This window comes from Pinus tabuliformis, chromosome 8, assembly GCF_031772625.1.
Source record: "Pinus tabuliformis cultivar Carrire ecotype Pingquan chromosome 8, CPIR1, whole genome shotgun sequence".
In the NCBI taxonomy this organism is placed as follows: Eukaryota; Viridiplantae; Streptophyta; class Pinopsida; order Pinales; family Pinaceae; genus Pinus; species Pinus tabuliformis.
This window is the reverse complement of record NC_142294.1, coordinates 1,069,316,717-1,069,330,343: the sequence shown is the minus strand read 5'-3', so window position 1 is coordinate 1,069,330,343 and position 13,627 is coordinate 1,069,316,717.

Genomic DNA, 13,627 nt, shown 5'->3' with positions numbered 1-13,627 from the left:
ATGTACATAGGACAGACAATCGTCTGAGTGTAGACTGATGATTCTGGTAGAGCCATCATCCCTTTGATTGGATGATTATCTGTGCAGCAATGATGTACATTTGATGTCTTTATTTTCCTGAACATATATCGCAGCCCGGATGGATGAAACTAGATCCGGGGTCTTCAATCTCGTTCGATCTTCACTCAAAGTACAAGTCGATCCATGTGAGAGATGTTCTGGAGTCGAACATGGAAAGACATCGCCTGATTACCAGCCAATGATGTAAGTTGTTAACAGGCGCGAGAGGAATCACCGATAATGATAATGACCCTCAAGGTACTGCAGTACAATTCACGTGGTGTGAATAAAGGACTTGGCGTCGAACACCATGCAAAATCTTTCGGTCGAAGGTCATTGATGTAAACCTGTCGCCGGAAGTGAGAAACTTGCCATTGAGGCATGCAAGCTTCAAAGTACTGAAAGGGGTGTCCCTAGATCGGCTTCTTGGATAATGAGCTGATGTCGACAAGAAGTGATCCGTCATAGGAGGGCCTTAATGAATCCCACATCAATGACACGGAACGGAGCAAATGATTTTAATGGAGGTGAAAACGGTCTGGTGATATAAGATTCAGGGTGGCGGTCATGAAAGAATGGAGCGTAAATGTATTGCAGCGGGTGAGACACAGGTGAATTCTCTGAGTGACTTCTCTTGAACATATCGGCGACACTGACGTGATGGATTGGTAGCATTAACCCCAAATGTGGATGGTGTGATGGGACCATGGTGATGTGACCGGTGAATGAAACAACCCAACCCAACTTGGATGCGGAGTGAAAGTGTCATGTTCAAGAGCGACTTGCTACCAACAAAGTTTCTTAAAGTTTTCTTCCCAATTTTTCCCCAGTCATTGCTGACCAGTACCTCTTTATTTTTGTCAAGCTTGAGGAGGATAACATAGGCTTGTTCTATAATTTTCCCTTCGGGCAAACCCATTGCTATGCTTTAACGAGCCTAGCGATAGTGAAACTCGTTCTTGTCTGCTATGGACAAGTTTGTCGCTATTACGTTTTAACGAGTTTAACGACAAAGATAACTCGGTCCTTTTCAATTTTAGAGAGTCTGAAAAGGGATGTAAAGAAAAACTCCAAAATCCTTTTTCTTCATCTAATCCCTTAAGTCCGAAAAAGTATAAAACAATACAGAAGGGATGAATTTTCGATACTTTTAATGAGCCGAACAAAACAAGCGCTCGATCTTTTTGTGTAATAATCCCTCAGGTCCAAAAAGATTAAAATCTAAAGGAGGGATAGCACTTCCGGTCCCTTTAACGAGTTGGAGAGGCCAATGGCTCGGCAATCTTTTCATATTTTACGAGTCAGTTGAAAAGAGCTTAAAGGAGACTCGTCTTTGAGGAACAAGTGATAAAATTTGGTAGCAACTGATTCCAGGTAAGGTTTGGAATTTTCCAATCACGGCAGTGTTACAAGGATGGCTAATAGGATCACTCTTCGCAGCTGTTCCTCAAAAGGGGTAAACAATCGAATGGAGGTGAATGATCGGGCAATACAGAGTGGAGGTGATGATTGGAACACGACCAAGGCTTTAAAGGCTGAAGTACTACATTCACGATGATTATTTATCGGGAATTGGTTCATTTTTTACTGAGTTTAAACGTTGGGGGAAACATTTGCTCATGACTTATGTTTATTTTTTAACGAGCTTGAACTATGTGCTAAAACTGCTCGATTAATCCAGTCGTATAATAAGAATGTCTCATATATAAACGGAAATTTTTAGAGTTTTGCCCCACATCCTTTCTTTATGCAAGTTAGGAAACGACCAATCCTACGAGTTTAAAGGGTTAGAGGACCTACAAATTTAAAAAAATAAATGGCTGCTCTTCGCTTGCATGCCAAAAGGTTTGCATGCCCCCAGGTATAAAATAAAGTTTCAAGGTCACCTTCTATTCTACCGACAAGAAATTTGTTTTATCAGGAAAGGTCTACCTCTTTCAGGTTACCAAAGATTGTTTTATCTGCACCGCAAATGAAACACTTCTTTGGCGATGCCTACCGCAATAGACAAAGGCAGGTGGCGCAGACGCCTCTACCCACATAACTTTGACAAGGGAATCTTATTCCAGTCCAACCCCCTTTTCCAATCACGGACGGGAGCATCAGATTAGTCATATATCCCTCACGGAAACCTACCATGTATATGAAGTTTTCCTGCCGAAGCAGACCAGGGTGCATGCCCCCTGGGTTTCAGTCATGTCCCCCGAATAACTCATGCTCACCAGGTGGACGGACTGGGGATTGATGAGACATTCCTTGTGTGAAAAGACCATTCAGGGATGGTATATGACTATTTGCTATGCGTGAACCGAGGAATGAAAGCTGGTCTACGAGCTTGACCATTCTTCCTTCATGCGGAAAACACATTACTCTAAAGAGTGATGAGACAATGGCTCCCATGCAATAAATATAGTCTCGTCCAAGGAGTAGATTATAATCCAGGGGTCCTTGGACTACCATTACTTTCATGTGAACGGTTTTCCCTCTCAATGTTATGGGCACATTGGGAAGGATCCCTAACGATCGACTGGTTCCTTTGTCAAAGCCTGTTAGATTTCTCATCTCAGGCAAAAGCAATGGCGAACCAAGCGCTTTCCAAGCAGTCGAGGAAAGGATACTCACAGAAGCCCCTTCATCTATGATGGTACCCACCATAACCATTCTATATACTTGAGCAATGATTCGGAATGGTACACTAGCCGGTAAACGGGGTCTGCCTAGCTGATTCCAGTCGAAGGAAACAACTGGGTTGCTTGGAGGTGGGACCGAATAGACGGTCGGGTACGACTTTGATGAACTTCCTTCCTGCGGTAAAGGAATGGGTAAATTGCCCCCATGTTCATCGGAATCTGTGCTTACGAAAAGAATTTGGACGGTGTCATCCTTGTTCTCTTCGATGACTGTATCATCTGAAGATGGAACTTCTGAAGGCAAGACCGGGTCAACTGCCGCCTCGACCTTTTGACTTTCGTCTGGTATGGGTTTAGATGGTTTATCTTCAATAATAGATGCTTCGGCCGTCCACCTGGGTGGGTCAGCCGGATTTTCAACTAGTGACGGACTCGGCAAGAGTTTCTTATATCCAGGAGGAAGTCGTTACGGTGAAACCGGACGATCGCCCAAAACTCTTTTAGCCTCGTCTAAGAAGGGACAACGGTGGACGGCGTGATTTCCTTCACACAATTTACAAGGAAATTTTCACTTTCCTTTTTTTCCAGGGACTTCACTTTCACTAGTCGACGGTGTGTTTTCAACATGATCATCAGAGGTTGATGACGCCGGGTTGTGAAAACGAGGAGACCAGTCCCTTAAGATCCGAGGGATGCAGGGACAATCTCTATGATAGTGGTCTCCTTTACAAATGACACATGGCGATTTCGGCCTGGTCGGTGCAGTGTGTGGATTTTCGCTAGACGACGCTTGGTTGCCCCCTTTCACTTTTGGCTCCTTCTTCTTCTTCTCTTTCTTCTTCTTTTCCTTCTTCTTCTCAGCTACTTGATTTTTGGATTTACCAGCCCCATCAAGCGAAGAGGAAGGAGGAGAGGAAGAATTGGATGAAGTAGAGGGTTGGGGGGTAACTCTGGAATTGTCTAGTTGCTGACTTGATTGTTCAGGAATCGCGATGTTCTGAACTACGGAGGTTGAGAAAGGCCATACGGGCAAGCCAATCGTCAATCCTAGAAGTGACAATGTGGCCATGTGGGGTGCACCAACATCTCCCCAAGAGGAGAAGGGACTAGGATTTCCTCCAAGGGGAACTCCTTGGTTGGTAGACTTCATGTTCTCAACCTAAGACCAATGTAGGAAAGGTGACGATTATTCCGTTTAAAATAAATTTTAGACGCTTTGACACAACTTGTTTTTTCAATTTTAGAGAGTCGAGAAAAAACAAAAGATGACTCTAGTCGCCTTCGATTTTTAATGAGCCTGAAGTGACAAGTGCTCAGATGGACCTTTTCTGTTAAGGAGTTTGAAAAGGAACGAAAGGGACTGTTCTGGAAATCTAGGAAGAGGGATTACCAAACCAATCGCAAAACTGGAGAATACTTTTTACGGTACGGCAGTCAATCTTCCTGAATGCTGTGTTCAGTGCATTGCGATCGATAGGGTGGCAGACACGGCTTCCTATGGATAAAGGATTAAGCCTATTGTGGTCTCCCAAAATATACTCGACGGTACGTGGGAGCACAAGTCCGTACTGGCACTTATCGTCTCAAAGTGGAGGAATCACCCAACCAACAATGAGAACAACAGTTACCAGGCTTTACGACGCCGGAATACATCTCTAGCCTAGACTTCTAGATGTTGTGCGTTAGGTTCCAAAGTGTTGTTAGATTCATTAAATTTATTTTACAGTTGATCTTGCTTAAGAAATTTGCCTTTCAGGTTCACCGCGTGATGTAGATGTACAATTCCTAAAATGCAATCTAAGATGATAAACAGTCTTTTATCTTCTTTGTGCAATGAAAATCCTAGCTACTAAGGAAAGAAAGACAGAATTCTTTCAACAAAGAGCAAAGAGCACACACTATATGCACTGTCCTAAATCAAACCAATCAAACAGTCTAAATGCAAATGCACATGCATGTATTTGTTTTTAGCCTTCTTAATATGTGAATGATAAAAAGAAAGCTAATGCGCAAATCTGAATTACTTTTCAAGCGAAAATTACTAACAAGTTTCTTTTCAAAATCAAAATGAAGACAATGACAACACTTTGCGATTTGGAAATGAAAACTTGTTTTCGACACTAGAAAAACTACTAATTTAGATCAAATACAATAGTAACAGGGTAATCGACTATCGAGAGCAATCAGACTCTCTTCTATGACTGAAAATGACACTTGCGACACTTTCGAATCGAGAAACGACAGTACAATTACGTTACTTTTTTACAAAGGAGAACTGAAAATGACTCAACAAATACACAAAAACATTTAAAGTTCTTTGCACAATGGAGGCGGAATATCAGCAAGGAAAGGGGTTTCAAACAGAGGTGTACTGACTACAGGCAGCAAAATTCTTGAATAGATCTGAAAAGAGTGAACAGAAACCAAAATTCAGGAACAATGCCTAGTCTGATCAGCGCACCTGTAACACAGTGAATTTGAAATGCAGCACACCTACTACACTCGGGAAGTGCGCTGAATTTCAGATTCACAGAACAGAGAGTGCGCTGGGCCAGGGACGAGACTTTGCTTGGGTTCCGGGTCACAGTTTGCAGTTCAGTTCAGGGATTTTGGCCGAGCAAGTGGTAATCAGTAAATCAACAACAGGGGTAGATCTAAGGAGGTTACTAGAGCCACCACAAGGGAAATTAGAGAGTTTGTAAATCAGTTGTTTAATTCATAAACAAAACCCAGAGATTCACTGAAGCGACATTTATCTACTTTGCATTTGCATAGAAAATGCAGTTCGAAAGCTACCTAGCTCAACTTCAGGCTCCGTCTGTAAGTTTATAAAGTAAACAAAATGTAGATAAACAAACAACCTAGTCGCTCCCCAGCAGAGTCGCCATTTTGTTACTGGGAAAAGTGTCTATGCAGAACTGCTAGTCCCACTAAGGTGTGGTAGCTACCTTAGAAACAAACAAAGTAAAACTACTTTCGTTTTCCTTTATGAAAGATAGATGAGAGAAGAATAAAGGAGACCAACCTCTGTCTTGCGCTTGGTTCCTTGCTCGATTCCTCTCTCTTATGATAGTCCTTTGCTACTTGCTTCCTTGTACACCTAGCTTCGCAGAGTACCTGTAGAATCAAAGCAGCATAACACTATACAAGAACATGGATCTATTATCATAAACAATCTAGGATCAGATGTAAATTGACCATACAAATGCATGAAACATAAATGACACAAGAGTTTAGAGGAAAACTTGAATAGCTTTATTGATAATCAAGAAAGAGCCAAGAGAGTTACAACTAGTTGTTCTGACCCAGCATCATCCTCTCAGCAAGTAAGCCCTTCTTCACCTCATGCAAAGCTTAGATCACCCAACAATATGATGTTGCCTCAAGAAACCAACAGCAATTCCTTACAAGATGGAAAATTCCAACCTCTGGATCTCTGGGATGAGGGATCCATATATAGATATCTGTAAGGGAGATGAGTCAGCTTGTGATTTGATTAGTGTCTTTCCTCTGATAGTTCTTGCTTCCACTTGGAGATTGATGATCTCTTACTCATCCTTGGTCGAATTCAGAATGGAAAGTGTCACATGAGAATTTTCTGGAAGATTCCATGCTTTTCCACCTCGCGGATTGACACTGCCATTTGTCTCTTCTCGCCCATCGCACCCCATAGAAGGGCTTTTTGAAATGCAACGCACCCACTGAGTGTACTTAGGTGAGATGCAACGCACTTTGCCTATGGAGCAGGTGAAATGATCATGTTTTGACCAGTTCTGAGTAGTTTTTCATGGAGAACTTCTAGGAGAAGCTATAATCAGTTGACCTTGTTCCTTTAGGGGTTGGAACAACACTTTTAGGGACTTAGGAGCCTTGGTTTACGGAAATTTTATGCTTGGGGTTGCAGTGCCCAAAAATGTCTATAACAGCTATGATGGAAGGGACCTTATGCATTTGCAATATGACATCCAGACTCCTAAACAAATATGCATAGGAAGCCTCAATGCTAGCGATGAGCGGGGGGAGCTGCTCATAGTTTTGGATCAACATCTGAATCCATGCTTTGTCAATCTTCCTCTTGCCTTTGTCTTGCACTCTCAAAAATCTTCTTCTTGCCTTTGTCTTATGTCGGTTTTCTACTCATTGTTGTTTTTTTATTGTTGTTTCTTACTGTGGTGTTGTTTCCTGCAGTGTCGCTTTCCATTATACAGCCATGCTTACCAGTTCATTGAGCCTACAGGAGTTGTAGCAATACCTCCAAGGATCTTCCTCTAGCCAATGACATGCCCCGTGGATCCATGGGTAGTACACCTTTTCATAGTGGTTCTTGCATATGCAGTGCGACTCATATGGATTGAATCTCTTGGTGTTGAACCCAAACTTCTTCAAGTCCTTTGTCTTGACATCTGCATCTTTCAAGGTACGGATCTCGTACAACCCAATTTGCAAAGGAAGAGTGGGTTATGGTTCCTTCTTCCTCCTATGCAGTCCTACTGATAACCCTGTGGAGATGTGGTATGCAACCTCTTGCATGAACAACTTGTCTGTGGAAAATCTTGTTAGCTTATGCGGAGGCTTCTCCGTGTCGAACATCCTGATGAAGGTGCCACCAAGTGAGGCATACCAATTTGTAATGTTAAGCAATGTCTGCATTGCTTCCTCGGACATGCAAGGTGGATCCTGTTCAAATATCATCTTGTACAGTGGGGCGATGAAGTGATCAGACAACCTCGCCATGACTCCTCAGTAGTTGCACTCAGAGAGCAACTTGTAATAAACCTTCACAACATCCTTTGATGGTGTCCATGTCCAACCCATGCCATGGAACTGTTGTTGGGCACAGATTGCATCAAGAAGGTACACAGACATATAAAATCTTACTTGTCCATCCTTATGCAAATTCTCGACATTTGACACATTCACTTTCAGCTGAAGATCCAACATGTTTGACTAGTTGAAAGGCCTTCCTTCATTTGCCAACTAATCTAACAAAAAAATCCAAATCTGTAGGAAGGTCTCCATGCTCTCTTGGCCATACAAGCAACATACAAAGATGGCCAGGATTTGGTAAGCCTTCTTGAGTGACTTCCTCTTGTAGACCTGGTTGTCTATCGTCTTGAACTTTGATGGCTCTTTTACTCAACGCTTCAAGATATCTCTTGAGTTCACATTGTTGTTTGGAGTGAAGAACAATGCATCCATGTAGTTCACTGGTTGCGGCAAGTGATACATCTGATGGTATTTTTCCATCCTAAAGGTGGCAAGTTGTGTTCCATCGGTGTTGCTTAGTGTCATCGTCTCGGGATCAGTATGTGAGCCAACCAAGTGAATGATATTTGCACACGGGAAGGTAAGTTACCTGCATGGAACCCTGTACAAGCCTGACTTGTGAATGTTTACATAGACTTGTCAATCTTCCAGATCTTCCTTGAAATTGCTTGCAAATATGTCCTTTATTTCTTCCCATGTGATCTTCATGTCCTTCTCTATGAACAACTGCGTGTCTGCATAGATGGGCAAGTTTATTGGCACATGTTCAACCACGTCTCCAGTGTTTCTCTCTACAATTTCCTTTGATCCATCTCTCTTGGAAACCATGATGCCTGTACTACTGAGATACTACTCAAAAACTAATGTACCTAGAGATAGAGTGGACACTCATGACAAGCAAATGTCAATTTAAAAACACAATGCACTTCAGGGATCGATCATGCAACAAATCGGGTGACTGTTGGGAAATATTGCGTAGTAGTAACTCTCAATGCTAGGAGACTGTCAGTTAGAACTACGCACTGTGCAGTCCCAGCTGCTAGTGAGACTTGTTGCTAACTGGAACTGTGTAGTCCAACTGGGTTGACTGTGGACTGGAACTGTACAATGCGCAGTTCATTCCAACTTGAATGCTGGTTGGGACTGCACATTATGCAAACCTAGTGGGAAAGATTGGGAACTATCTCCCAGGACTGCGCAGAGCACAACTTGGGCCATTGATAGGAAACCTTTATGCAATTCCTAGAGCCAAGGTAGAGCTTCGAGTTCAAGAATGCCTGGGAAAGCAAGATCTGAGCTAAGGCATCCCAAATATTCCCAAGGGCAACTTGAAAACGTGTAGATCTGGATGCATGAGTGAAGGATGGTGTAGATAGGATTGAATGATCATGCATGTAATCAAAACCAATGTAGGAAACAGCGAAATGGATGAACAACGAAGCTAGTCGCGAGATTCGCCGCAACGACGATCGTTAGTGCAAAAACAATGTTATGCATGCGACGCTTATGAACTACAATGAAAAACTTAAAACAACACTTCTACAAGTTAAAACCAACTAAAATGCCAGCGGTCGTTTAGTAAAACATGTGAAATAACACTCATACAAGCCAAGGAAAAAAAGTGACAAAAAAAGCAACAAAATACTTTAAAAGCAAAACTTACCTGGAAAATTTGCATTGATTGTGCTGCAGGTTCCTTGATGCCTTGGAGAATGAAAGAGCTCCAAGATCAAACGTGTAGAATGAGCTCTGGGGCGTCATTTAAATAGATTTAGGGTTTATGATGTGCATGCCAAAAATCTAGGAAAAAGCAACAAGTGGCAGGAAATTTATAAAATCAACTTGAATTTAACTCCTAGGGCTAAAAATAGATATATTTTTTAAGGTTGATTTTTGGTTTTTTGTTTTTTTTATTTTATTTTTCGGGAAAGACTATCATGCATGCATGCGAATATTGCATAGTTTTGGAGGGAACTGGGCAACTTGCCAACACATGCATCAGACAACAACATGAGGAATGTTTATGCGCAATTCCTGGCCTGAGTGGCTCTGACTACCTGTCATGCTCTACGGAATTTCCCAATTGAAGACAAGCTTCCAGCTGATTCTACACAATTCCTAAGCTGAATCCCAATGTCAGGATGTTCTGTGCAATTTCTCTGAGCAAGATTGTCTGGCGGACTCCTCTGCGCATTTCTGCAGAGCAGGGCTCACTGTCAGGTTGCTTTGCGTAATTCCTGAGAGAAAGGCAGGTTGCCCTCAAGGATTGTGCAGTTTTCTAAGAAAACGCATGAACTAGGTTCAAACAAAGTCACGGGAGGTCAACTTCTGGTCGAAAGCAAGACAAGTTAACAAACATAAGCTGCAAAGTGAAAGATAAACTTGAATGAAACACAGGTACCTGAGCAATGCAAGACATGTTGCTAAGATTTTGAGGAGGGAGGCTCCAAAAAAAAGCGAAGGAAAAATTTTGGAGGGTGGTTATAGCCGCTATAATACATCCCAAGCAACTTTTGTGCCAACCTCCAAACTCTAAATGCTCCGCCATCTTATGGACCCTTTAGCCCTTGGGTTGAGGTAATCCTCCTGTCTTCCTGTTGTTAGTTGATACAGTTGATCCAGCAATCCTAGTTCTTCGGTGTCATCTATCAGTTATGTGAATCTTGGTCCTTGATAAGGGTCTAGAGGTTGAATTACTCTGACCCCTTCTACTCCAAAAGTCATTAGTTCCTTATTTAAATCAACTATGTCGTATTTCTCAAAAGCCCAATATATCTCGAGCAACATCAGGTAGGGTTCCTTGTCCCCCATGATGCCTATCACTTCAAAGTATACATAGTTCTTTACCCCCACTATATCAACTTCCATGCCCTCTAGTCATCCAAGTTAGAGGGCGTTAGTGAAAACTCCAAGTTAGGTCTTCCCAGGGATTCCCACGTATTTCTTGGTAAAATGTTGACATTGGAGCCTAGATCTGATATGTTTTCCTTAATCTGGAAATCCAAAATCTGAGTGTCAATCTAAAACTCCCCTCTTGTTCTCTTCTTGTTCCTCCAAACCTCCTAGAGTGTCTTTCAGGTAGGATAGTAGAGATGACTCCTCCCTCAACCACCCTGTTGAGCATAACAACTTTCAGACATTTTTGCAACTGTCCCAACATCTTATCGTCGTCCACTACTTGTAGAAATAATCTCAACCATTATTCTATCGGTGGGGCATTGGATTGTGGTAGGTCTGGGCTCTTAACTCTAAGGGATTTTGGTTTCTCCCTTTGTGGCCCTCCACCTACTGTCAAATTGTTGAAAACCTCTATGGATTCCTTGTAATATTGATGATGTTGTTCAGGGTCATATGAGCACTTTAGTGAGGCTAGTCTTATGATCTTCGGTTGTTCCATGGCTCTTATTTCAGCTCCAATCTTTTTGCCTTCACGTTTAACTATGTTGATATTTGAGAGGGGGGTTTCCTCTGCAACCTAGGCTCCACATTAATCAAATTTTCTCCCCTCTTGTAGTTGTGCTCTTCCCATCTTGCAATCAGCTCTGGATAGTCCTTTGTTGCATGCGTGTTGACCCTACACTGAGAGCACCATGGTCTTCGTGGTAGTGGTCAATCTCACGCAACATGCCCTTATTGATCACAGTTGTAACAATGAACTGGGCCTCTGCCTCCTCTCCTACTTCCGCTTGTTTGTCCTCATCCTCGCCCTCAAGGATTCTTGTTGATTTGGAAGGTTGATCGGTTTAACGGTTAGATAGAGCATCCAATGCCCAACATTGATCAGTATGGTGAGTTGTTGAAGCACAAAATTCATAGTAGTTGTTGTTTGGAACACTGGAGTATTTTTGTAGTACCAGGAAAATATGAGGGGGATGCCCATATCCCCTTCATACCTCACAGTACTCTGGTTGCGCTGAACTCTACTAATTCGGGAACACCTAAAATTGGTTGCACCCTGTGTATAATCCTTGTGTCCCTATTTACACAACTCTTGCAGTAAGTGTAGATCCAGGTGGTCTTACTAATGTAGAGGTAGTATTTGGGCCCCGCAACCTTGGGCATTATGTAGCAACATGGCCTTCCACTAAGGAGTTTGTACACCATATATTTTATCGTGTCGAGCATGCTAGTTGAAAATCCTTCAACTTCTCTATCCGGTTCACAATTTGATGTTATAGACCTAAAATGGATGGATCATGAGGTGTTTTTCCCCCTAATACTCATGTAGGTACCCTACCATAGCTTCAATCCGAGATGCTTTCTCCACAGCATCTTGTAGAGTATCAATTTTTTGTTTCGTCAATGGCATACTGGTGAGAGGCAATAATTCTTTGATAAACCAGTCTCGTTGATGATTTAGATCTATAGGGTAGCTTAGTTTACCAATTGCATCCTTAAATCTTTGCATCATCTCCCATGCGTCTCTCCTTCTCATTGTTTTATTTCTCACAATTTTTACAACCCTTGCTAATTGGTATGGGGAAGCTTAAATTCTTGCACAAATTCCCTTTTAACATCATCTATGGTTGGATTCTTGTGTAGCTCTAACCACTTTATGAACCATCTCAAGGATCTTTCTCTAAGAGTGGTCTAGAATTCAATTAACTTCACATCATTTGGTGTCTGGTGGGCCCTCCAAATGGCTTCACACATATACTAATGTTGCTCGACATCATTATTCCCTTTACCAGAGAACTCAGGATACCTGGTGAATGAAGCCTCCATATTTGACTAAACTTGGGAGAGGAGTACAAATCCACGAAAGCCAGGTTGTAATGATCCTTGCAGATTTGTACCACTATTACTAGTTCCATTGCTACTAGCACTAGCTTTGTAATTAGAATGCGCACTGTGAACTCTTATAGTTTTAATTAACTTATTTAGGAATTTATTAGGATTATGATAGAGTACCAAGGGAAGGTTGGGGGAGATACCACTTGAGCTTCGAGGAGGTAAATCATTAATTCCTTTGGACACATCATCTTTAGCAAATAGTCTCCTTATAGAAAAGTGCATGTCATCATCCATGCCTTCCTCGAAGCCTAGGTGGTCCATTCCATCCAACATTTCCATTTCTACTAGCAGGGGTGGGGCCCTGTCACCTTCCAGGTCCACAGTTGTTGTGATTGTCTCTGCCCTTCCTACTGGATCTTCTTCCACACTTTCTTCCTCTTCCAGATGTCTTAACAACTCTCCTGCTTTGTGTAAACTCTTTGTCACCTCTTAATCACCTGTATATCCCTCTCCCGCCATTTATCAGTTATTTGCGCTCTCGTTTGCACTCTCATATCCCTGGCCTTTTGTAAGTCATTTGCATCCATCCTTGTGACATTCTTATAGTTCCTCGCTCAGTAGCATCCCTCCCTTTAGGTCATTCCCCTAGTACTAGGTGTTTAAGCTGTCATGCTTGGGTTCTGGAACACAAACAAGCCTTCTTCCACCATAATAACCTTAATCCACATAGTAACCTCCTTCAGTAGCTTCCCTCGCAATCCTGATTTGAACACAAATTCAGATTTAGAAAAATATTGCTCACTCTCTATAGTGAACTCAATAATGTATCCCTTTTTCTATACCCAACAACCTCCAACTTGCGTCATATCTGTGTCAAGGTGGTGTAGCTCGATAACATCTGCTTGAGTCCAGGCACGACGAGATGGGTCTTTCCACTAGGATTTCCTTTCACTTGCAATCTTCGTAACTAGTTGTAAAGTTATTCTGGAAAATTGCACCAGAAGATCTCGTATTGATCACTAGCCAGTTCCGAGTACATTACATCTTCCTTCAAATTCCCTATACTTCATTGACAGAGTTGAGATTATTGAGAAACAAACTGGTCCACTTGCTCATGCCACCAGTTTTGTAGTTCTTTCTTAAAGATCCTTGATACTATATTCCAAACCCCTTTTTAAAATTTCGAGTCCTAGAAAGACAGCCATTTGTTGGTGCAAAAATAACAACAAGGTTGAGACCCCGGTTCAGGCACAGGGGCCAACAAAGCTCCACTATAGTCTAGCACAATGCCAACATTTTCACCTTACTCAAAATGGGTAAGGAGTCTCTCCCGAGGAGTTTCGTGACCTTAGTTAGATGGGGATTGAAATCTAGTATTGAGAGGAATCACATCAAAGAACCAAGAGTCAAAGAACACTGAATCATTTTGCACAGAA